The sequence below is a fragment of the Sinohyriopsis cumingii genome, chromosome 1 (genome assembly GCF_028554795.1).
Source record: "Sinohyriopsis cumingii isolate HCF-2022 chromosome 1, ASM2855479v2, whole genome shotgun sequence".
NCBI lineage: Eukaryota > Metazoa > Mollusca > Bivalvia > Unionida > Unionidae > Sinohyriopsis > Sinohyriopsis cumingii.
The window spans coordinates 56,583,455-56,593,296 of record NC_142961.1 but is presented as its reverse complement, the minus strand read 5'-3'; the positions used below and the strand labels follow the sequence as shown (position 1 = coordinate 56,593,296).

Here is a 9,842-nt window from a genome sequence, read left to right as displayed (position 1 = left end):
TTTCTTAAGTCTTGGGACATATTAATCTAGGTCAAAAAAGTTTCACCATAAGTTCTGGGAGAACAAAAAAGTTTTTAAAAAATCTGTTGTTTTTTCATGTTCCAGGATATACTGTAATAATGGTATATCTCCCAGAAATGCTTTATCACATGTATTTGGATGCAGATTTTTTATCTTTGACACGGAAAATCATGTACACAGGAGTCCTCCATATGCATGGAATAGCTGAATGGTTAATTCAAAGGCTTGTCAGTCCTGCTTCAACCACCTGCTGAATGGGAAATTTTGTTGATCAATTGATCATTTTAGCTGTGCTGATATTTACCATGAGGGAAGTGTACGAAATCATATGCCTGTATCATAGGCATACTGCAGGTGTATCCTGCACCTAAAATATGGATTCTTTTTGGTTTATGAGAATATGAGAAAAGTGTAATACTAGCGTATCTCAGGCGTAATAATAGTGTACTAGTGTACTTTAGGCTTACACAGAGGCGAATTATTTAAATTAGTACGCCTGTATTCAAATACGTAAATGTAATAAGGTGTATTACAGGTGTAAAACATATTGAAGTACAGGCGTAAATCACAGGTGTTGTTGTTGTTGTTGTGGGGTTTAACGCCATTTTGCAGCACATGATAGGCTATACATGGCGGCCAGTATTAATGGTGGAGGAAGAACCAGAGAAAACCCCGGAAAGAACCACCGACCCACGAGAAGCTACTGGCAAGCTTTCTCACATACCCACATTGGCTGAATCTTAGACTCGAACCGCCGCAGACAGAGGTGAGATGGCAGTGATCCGTAACGGAGAGCGCTTTAGACCACTCGGCCACTCGGGGCCCCAATCACAGGTGTAAAACATATCAGAGTAATATTACAGACGTAAACCATACAAAAGTACAGGCATATATTACAGGCATAAAGCAAACCCAAAATTACAGGCGTAAAACATTGACATAAACCAGACCTTGAGTATGGGCATATTTTATATTCATTTCAAATAAACAAAGCGTATTATGCAAGAGGCATATTATTTGAAAAATGTACATCCAGCTAATTTACTCGTGAAGCAGTGAACACAGACAAAATAGATGAACAGTGTAGTTGATTTTAATAACATCATAACACAAATACAGTTGTTGGCAGAATCATTCATAGCAATACAGCTATGTTCTTTGTCTGCTGAACAAAGATGTTTAATTGTGATTCTGTACTCATCAAGTTTTGTCTACATTTTCTTCTCGAATAACTAACAGTTTCAGTCACAGCATCATTCAAATCAGTCATTGATGGGTTTGTTATACAGTTTAAGTCACATCATCATTCAAATCAGTCATTGATGGGTTTGTTATACAGTTTAAGTCACATCATCATTCAAATCAGTCATTGATGGGTTTGTTATACAGTTTCAGTCACAGCATCATTCAAATCAGTCATTGATGGGTTTGTTATACATTTTAAGTCACAGCATCATTCAAATCAGTCATTGATGGGTTTGTTATACAGTTTAAGTCACAGCATCATTCAAATCAGTCATTGATGGGTTTGTTATTCCACATTTACTACACCATGCATTCACATATTCTGAAATAAAGATATATGTGGTAAGAAAATGAATTTAATTCATTTAATGAAGAAAGTAAAAATATTAATTTTAATTTATGTATTTGATATTAATTTGTAGGGAATACGTTATGAAAACGGATGGTTGATTTTGTTGTTTAATGGTACATTACATATGTTATTGGCTATATTATGTCAAGGAAAAGGGAGCTAAGTACTTTTCCCCAAGGTTATACCAAGACAGCTGACCTAGTTGAGTACCGAACCTGTGACTCTTGGATTACAAGGATGACACTCAACCACCGAGCTTCAGTGGCTCGCTTTTCAAAACTAAGTCATAGTTTAGCATATCAATTCTGACAAATTTTAATTTAAAAAAGTTTTGAGGTTTGATGGTTTTACAACACAGCAACATGTTTAATGCTATATTGTGCTGAGGGAAAAGAAAGTGCCTAGGACACATACATGTGAATCAAACTCCCACCCTAATGTCATGAGTCCAGCACCTTAACCAATAAGCCACCATGGTTCAAAATGAAGGAATATAATCAGATAAATCAATTATTACAATATTATTAACATATGCAGAGAAAGCATATATTATTGAAATATCAGTTTCATGCATTAATTATATTTGCTGCCAAATATCATTCATGGAATATGATATATTTCTGATAAAACCAAAAACAAATTATACAAATAGAACTTGAAAAAGAAACTTTTGACAAATTGTGGATAAAGATGCTCATCAGTAATGCATCTCACCTTTACATGCTGATATGCGTGTTTTGTCTGAGGGAGACCTTAGATCTCCTTTCTTAGATTTCAGCAGTCCTTGACCTCGGTAGCTACCAACGGTAGCAATTTTCTCATGAGGGCATATCCTGGACGGCTTGCTTTCTTGGAATGGTTCAAGGCATGCCTCAGTCTGATACTGTCCACCATGACATCGTAAGAACTTAGGAGTTTTGTTTTCTGAAAATGAAAAAGAATTGTATGAAAATATTATTAACAAACTTTTGGAAATAAATGATCAAACTTACAAAGTATGTTATATTGTTTTACAAACTATTTATACATAGGTTAGAGATATTATAACTTAGGTGGCAAATAATATCAAGATATTTTACATTTTTATACTATTCTAACATTCTTTTTAATATAAAATGTTGGAAGTCAGAGGTCAAAGTGACCAAGGTTTGGTGAGTTATAATAAATTATTCATCTAATGATGCTCCCAGTTGTAGAAATATGCTTTAACTTAAGGCAGTTAATGTTACTGGCTACATTTGAAGAGTTTTCCATGAAATTCTTAAAAGTACATGAAGGAGCTTGATCGGGCTGTGATTTGTACATCACTGTGACATCAGCATATTTAAATAGTGGAAATTTGTGTGCTTCATGGGAACAATATTCTTGTGTTTAAAATGCTGTACATCATTGCAACACCAGCATATTCAAATAGCAGAAATTTGTGTGTTACATGGGAGCAATATTCTTGTGCTTAAAATGGATCATTTGATAGTGCTTTGCATACAATTTATGTAAAAATGGGGGCCTCTGTTGGCTGAGTGGTCTAAAGAACTTGCCTTTACCAATCACTGCCATCGCACCTCTATCTTGATAGGTCTGAGTCTTGGGCTCAGTCAATGTGGTTATGTGAGAAAGCTTGCCAGTAGCTACCCATGGGTTAGTGGTCCTTACTGGGGTTTTCCTCGGTTCTTTGTCCACCAGTTATACTGGCTACCATTTTTAGCCTGTCTTGCGATGAGAAACCCAAAACAACAGCAACGTGTACCTAATAATTAATTATTTAAGAATAACAATATTATTCGACAAAATTTATTGGTCTTACTTCGTTTGCATGTTTCATCCCACAGGCTTTTATACTTCCTGCAGGATCCTGCAAACATTAATGCTATGTTAAATATGTTTATCCCTTTGTTTAATTAAAGCAATTGGACAAGGATGAGAGACAACTGACCACATACATATGCTCTTTTAGATGGACAAACATAGTGTATCCCTGCCCACATCGCAAAGTGGATAAAAAATAATAGATACTTGCTGCCATCTGACTCATCATTATCGTTCTACTTACTCCAGAAGACGAAGTCCCCAAAACTGGTGATTCCTGTGCAGCAGCTTTCGTGGTGACCTCCTTGGTGATGAATGGGTGGCATTTGCTGTTGTCGACACTATCGGTGTTGATGGTGGCAGCAGAGGTTGCTGCTTCTCCAGGCTGCTGATGACTGTGTGAGTTGTCATTTGACAACTGTTCATTTGCTGATAACTGCAGGAGGCCTGATAGAGGCTGATATCTTCATAGTTCCTTTCCATTGTTGTATCACGGGTTTTTGCTTGTGTTACAGCAGATGGGACATATGCACTGGGCATGTTATGGGTGTTTTGTATAGGATTATGAAGTGATGAGGGAGCTTCTAGTGTGTAGTATGTTGGCTCTTCTGACACAAACAAATTATTTTCACATGGAGTTGACTGCTGTGTATGGTTCTCTTGAGTATTGTGTACCTTGAAATAAAAAATGGAATAAGTAGGTTTATTCCACCAAATAATCAAACATATATGGAAATCTTTTTGAAAAACAAATTTTAAAAAGTTCTTATGAAGAACTGCCTCATCCATGTTATTTTCTGTTTACATGATTAATGCCCTATTTGCTGACTGTATTTGTTACTTCCCTTTCTGGCAAGGTAAGTAATTCTTATAATATGTATCTTACTATACAAATATAGCTGAAAGAACATTTTTTCAAGTTTGAAGATGATCTTAAAGAAAGTGTTAATCAGTCTATATGAAATAGTGAATTTGCTCAAAATGCACAAGGATTTATAGTTGTATACATCATTTTACTGTTACATGCATCCATTTAAAATGGATATCTGCACATAAAAATACCAATAACCTTGCAGAGAAAAGGAAAAATCTTGTATCATACCAAAAGAAGAAAATGCTTAATGTCAAATCTGATCTTGCTATGTACACTCTATTTGACTCATAAATGGGTAAGCTGCATTACCTATGATAGCTGATATGGTACAGCACTTGTTTCAGAGTAGAAGGGTCCAAGGTTTGAAACCCTGAACATGTGACTTGATGACCTCAGAATATAAATTTTTTGAATAAACGTGTACAAGTATGGAATCCTGTCCATGTATTTAACTAAACAAAATATAGTGATTTCACTAGTATTTAGGCAAAGCAGTATTATCTACATATCTACTAGTGAAATCACTATATATTTTAGGTCACTTAGTACTTGTTTGTATCTACAGATCACATGCATTCTCAGCTGCTGCCTGTACATCACTTCATTCTATACTGTTTTATTATGAAATCATGACATGAAAAACTTCAGGAAGACCTGTGCTGCTCACAATGGGCCTGCTTCTAATATCAGTATAACTGAAAGTCCATTCCATTTCTATATACCTTAAAAAGAAAAAGTCATTTTGCATCATCTGTCATTTACAGAAGAATAATTACCTCAAAGCACTCTAAGTTTCTATGGTCACAGTTCCCATCAACATCAAAATGATTGCACATGGCAGAAAGGTAGGACTGAACCTCTGGATTTATTAAAAGGCGGAACATCTTCAGGACATTTGTTGATGGAACTGGAATATATATGAACTATACGTCAAGCAAAACACACACACACATGCATATATATATATATATATGTTATTTGTTGACTCATTTTACATAATATGGCATTGATATATACAAATTACAGGATATATAGTTGTATTTATTTTTGTATGGAGTGATTATATATATTATTCATTTAATTTAAAAAGGGGTTTTGAAAATGCTTTTAAATAGATAAAATAGGAGTGATTACTATATTTTTTAAGAGATAAAGTAAACCTGGTAACTTTGTTCTCTCCAGATATGTAGTTTTATTAATGTCCTGTTGTATGACCCTCCATGTTTCTGTGAATGGTGTGTCCTCTAGTGAATCACTGCCAACTGTGGAAGGGCTGGAAAACTGGTTCATGAGTACTGTCTGGAGTATTTCTTGGCTAGTTTTACAGGCCGCAAAAGCCTCTAATTTTTTCTGCTTCTCAGCCTTATTTGATGATGGTGTCACCTTTTCTTTTTTCTTCCTTACAACTTCATTCCCAGCCTCTTTCTGTGTTTTACTTTCTCTCAATTTTTCTGTCTCTTTTCTCTTCCTCTTTCCAGAAGCAGGAAGATCTTCAGAGTTGTTTTTTTGACATGTCAAGCTCAAACATATCATCTGGAATTTCTCCTTCATGCTTTGGCTTGAAGGACATGCCAACATATTCATAAGCTCCTTTGCAAATTTCTTGAGCACTACTTCATTAACTAAAACAATTTATCTTTTATAAATGTCTTTTTTATCATGTTTGGTTTTTTACTTATTTTTTCTTCTTTTACCAAGAAATGATTTTAATGATTTTTTTCTATAAATATGACTCATTTAAAGAAAAGTGGCAAAAATAAGTACATGCAGAAATAGTAATAATTGTCTCAGCACCCATGCAGCAGAGGCAAATTATGACTGTTCTGGTAAAGCACCATTGCACTGGTCTGATTGTAATTCGATATTTAACAAGCACCACATGGGTATTTTGATTAAAATTTTCTTACTTGGTTCTTAAAATTTTAAACTTCTCAGTCAACAATTTCCCACAATAAAATTTTCTTTAATCAGCTTAAAATGGCTGTTAACCTAAGTGCTGATGGTCAGACAGGTGTTATATAAATTTCTCATAATGTACAATTTAAAGGGGACCAACATGTAAAACTGAAATTCACTCAAACTTCATATATAATTTGCTATATGTATAAGGTTCATTTTCTGAAAATTTGTACCTTTTATTGTTACTCGTTACGAAGAAATTTATGAAAAACCGATCATCTCTCCCAATCCATCTTGAATAGAACAACGTGCTTCCCTCCCCCTGTAAAAATAGCCTGTGTGATGTCATTTGAGACACTGCATACACACTGGCATTGTTGATAATGAATTATGGAGAACTTGCCCTGGGAGAACTCATCCCAGGTGTTAGGAGAAGTTGCCCCATGGTGGTCGGAGAAGTCGCCCCACTGCGCCTGGAGAAGTCGCCTCAAGGATCATATGTACTAATTCTGAGATGTCGCCACATGGTTGTTAAGGCTTTATTTATTGTTGTTTTTCTTCAACTTAATAACTTATTAAATCTATAAAATTTGCAACTTTTCAACTTTTCCATTTGATCAACTCCGCTTCTGTACTTTACGAAAAAGAAGTGGTATCTATCCCTTTTGCTCTGCTCTTCAAATCATTAAATGCATTTTAATTGGAAAAATAGAGCGGGTGTAAGCATGATGTGACATCTGCAGTTTTATAAATGAAAGGGCTCCAACCTAAATAACTAAAGTCATCCTGAGACGACTTTATGGCATGGACCTCTATAACCCGAAATCAACTGAATTCTTGCTGACCGTCAATAATGAAAAAGGGTTATAGTATCATCTCTCTAACTGAACAATATAATCTGATTTTTCATTGAGATTTGCTAACCATTGAGGAATAATACTTGAACTCGATAAAAAGCATCATTGACGCCTACTCAGGAAATCCGGTCACCATTGAGTTCAACATCATGGCTAATGCACAGAATTCGGATGGTTTCTGAAAGCTCACATATGTATTACACCCATCATTTAGTTTATTTCTTTTTTGTCAGTGTGCGTAATTTTATTATTTCTCAATAAAACAAACTATTTAAAATTGAACGAGAAGTTTAAAAAATATTTCACTACTAAATTGCTGATGCACAATAAACATGATTACGTCATTTTATTATATATAACAATACCATGATCACGCGTACTAACGGGATTTTATTACTTTAAATGCATATTTGAACTGCTCAACGTACTTGGGACATAATGAGAAGATCATCTTTAAAAACAAATTTAAATGTCACATTTAAATCCTCGACTAAACTGAATAATATTTCACATAGTCCGAATCAGCTTGGAAGTTTGGAGAATCAGCCAGATATATGGGTCGAATCAGTCAGCGATTTGTACAGAATCAGCCTGGTCCAAGTTTGAGAGCAATTACCACATTAATGAATAATGTTAGTATAATAGATTTATCAATCAAAAAAGTTGACAGTAACATTTGTTTAAAAAATTGTATCGTGGTGTTCCGGTGTGTGTAGTTGTAAGAAATCCAACAAGTTTATACACAGACTTTCAATTATAAGTGATTTATTTTTCTTTTATCAACATTACACAAACAAGATGAATGCAGAATGGGAAGGAAGGGTTTATTATACAATGAGTGGAAAACAGTCTTGAATGTAAGTATGGAAGAAAAATGCATATTCATCCGATGCAGTTGCATACAAAATTAAACATGCATAATAAATTGATGTTGGAAGCATTGAATGAAAAAGCGTAAACATTTCTTTAATGTTATTTAATTTGGTAGATAATTTCTTACTTTTCAAAGATGGAGAAGAAAGAAAAGAGTAAAAGAACTGAGGATTGTTCCAGAACTGCTATTATTCACACAATTTAGAGCTGCGCATTGAACCATCTTGTTTCTACTTGACACTTCGCTGCACAAATTGAATACAACTCTTATACATTAATCGTCTCAAATAACATCACATCCTGTTTGTATGAAAGGGAGCTAACAAATTTGGGGCAGGTTCTTTCCATTTGATCTCGGAATACAGGACAATATTTTGTACGAAATGTTTGTGCAAATACAATATATGCAAAGAAAAAAATAGTCGGGATAGATTATATACACAAACTACTAAATATCCTTCTATTTACATATATTAAAATTGTGCAGGTCAGGGTTTTTGTCCCCTTTAAGAATGTATTTACTTGCATATCTGCAAATTACACAGTTGTTTTATCTTCATGCCATAATTAATATTCATGATAATTAAGCACAAAAATAACCAAAGATGTAATCAGAAGTCAGTGACAGCCACTGAATAGATTGATTATATGCAAAGTGTACATAGGGTTTTACTTACCACCTATTTTTACTATAACTCCACTGAAGAACTTGCAATCCCATTTCATCTCCACTTCTCCTTTTATAGTTAAATCAGTCTTCATTTTCAGAGAAGGATTGCTTTTTGATACAACACTAAAGGTTTTATCTTTATGCAAGTAAATACAAGCAAACATTGTGTATATTTTGGAAAATGCTAGTCTTAGACTGCCAGAGTTGAAATTACAGTGATGATTTCAAATTTTGAACTACTGATGCATTATGGGATTCATAGGGTCCTCCTGAGGGGTCTTGAGTATTTTTAAACAAACATTCATTGTAAAATGGATTCAGTGCTAGTCAACTTTTTACCCAATCTGTGAAATGTATTCAATGTAAAATTCTGTCTTTGAGGCAATGATAGAGTACTTTCAATATCTTTATAAATATAATTGTTGTTTCAAGAATTAATGTAACTCCTAAAAGTGTCCTCACACTCTGACCTCAATCAGGTGGGAACAAACTGCTGTGGCTTGAACATCCCATATCAAGCTACTGCAGTTTGGTATAGTTTAGTATGGACATGTGTTTATGTAATTACTGGCCAGTAGAACAGAATAGCTAGCTTCTGTGTAATTGGATTAATGGCTACCCTAAGTTTCAAAAGAGCAAGGAGAGGACCTTATAGAAAGAAAAGAAAAGAAAAAGTAGTAGATACTGGAAACTCAACACTGGAACCTAATGAAAGGGATCAAATGATGTTGGCACAGGATTATGCCATTGAAATACCTCAGCCTGATCCACACCTCAGTCACCAAGCTGAACCTCTGACTGTAAGTACTATTGAAATGATGTAACTCAAGAAAGAACATTTAGAACAGATTGTCACTTTCATGCAAAAATTCTGTATGGTTAAGATCACAATACAAGTAAAAGAAAAAGTCAAATATTTTTATTACTTCATCCACTGTACAAATATTAATTTGGCAAAAGTTTTTGCCTGTGCAATATTTCACTGACTTAAAATTCAATCTTTTCAAGAACATTGACATTACTGTATGGGTTTCATTCATGTTCTATTATTGTAAGAAGGTGCCATTATTATTATGCCTACTGTATTTTTTAAATAATGGTTTTATTGTTAGCAAATTACTTGTGGTGCATGTTTGGTGAGACTTTGAGACAGTAATTGTTTTAAATCAGTTTAGCAATAATAGTCTGTCAATATTTGCAAATAAATTGGAGCAAAAATTTCTTGTTTGTTGAGATTTAGCCATT

The 9,842-nt window shown here is 34.2% G+C and overlaps 1 protein-coding gene across 1 annotated transcript in view; it reads left to right on the top strand.

The window, feature by feature from the left end:
• LOC149806910 (uncharacterized) overlaps positions 1-9,842 on the top strand; it is an 83,196-nt gene that overhangs the window by 37,594 nt on the left and 35,760 nt on the right. The window lies entirely within an intron of this gene.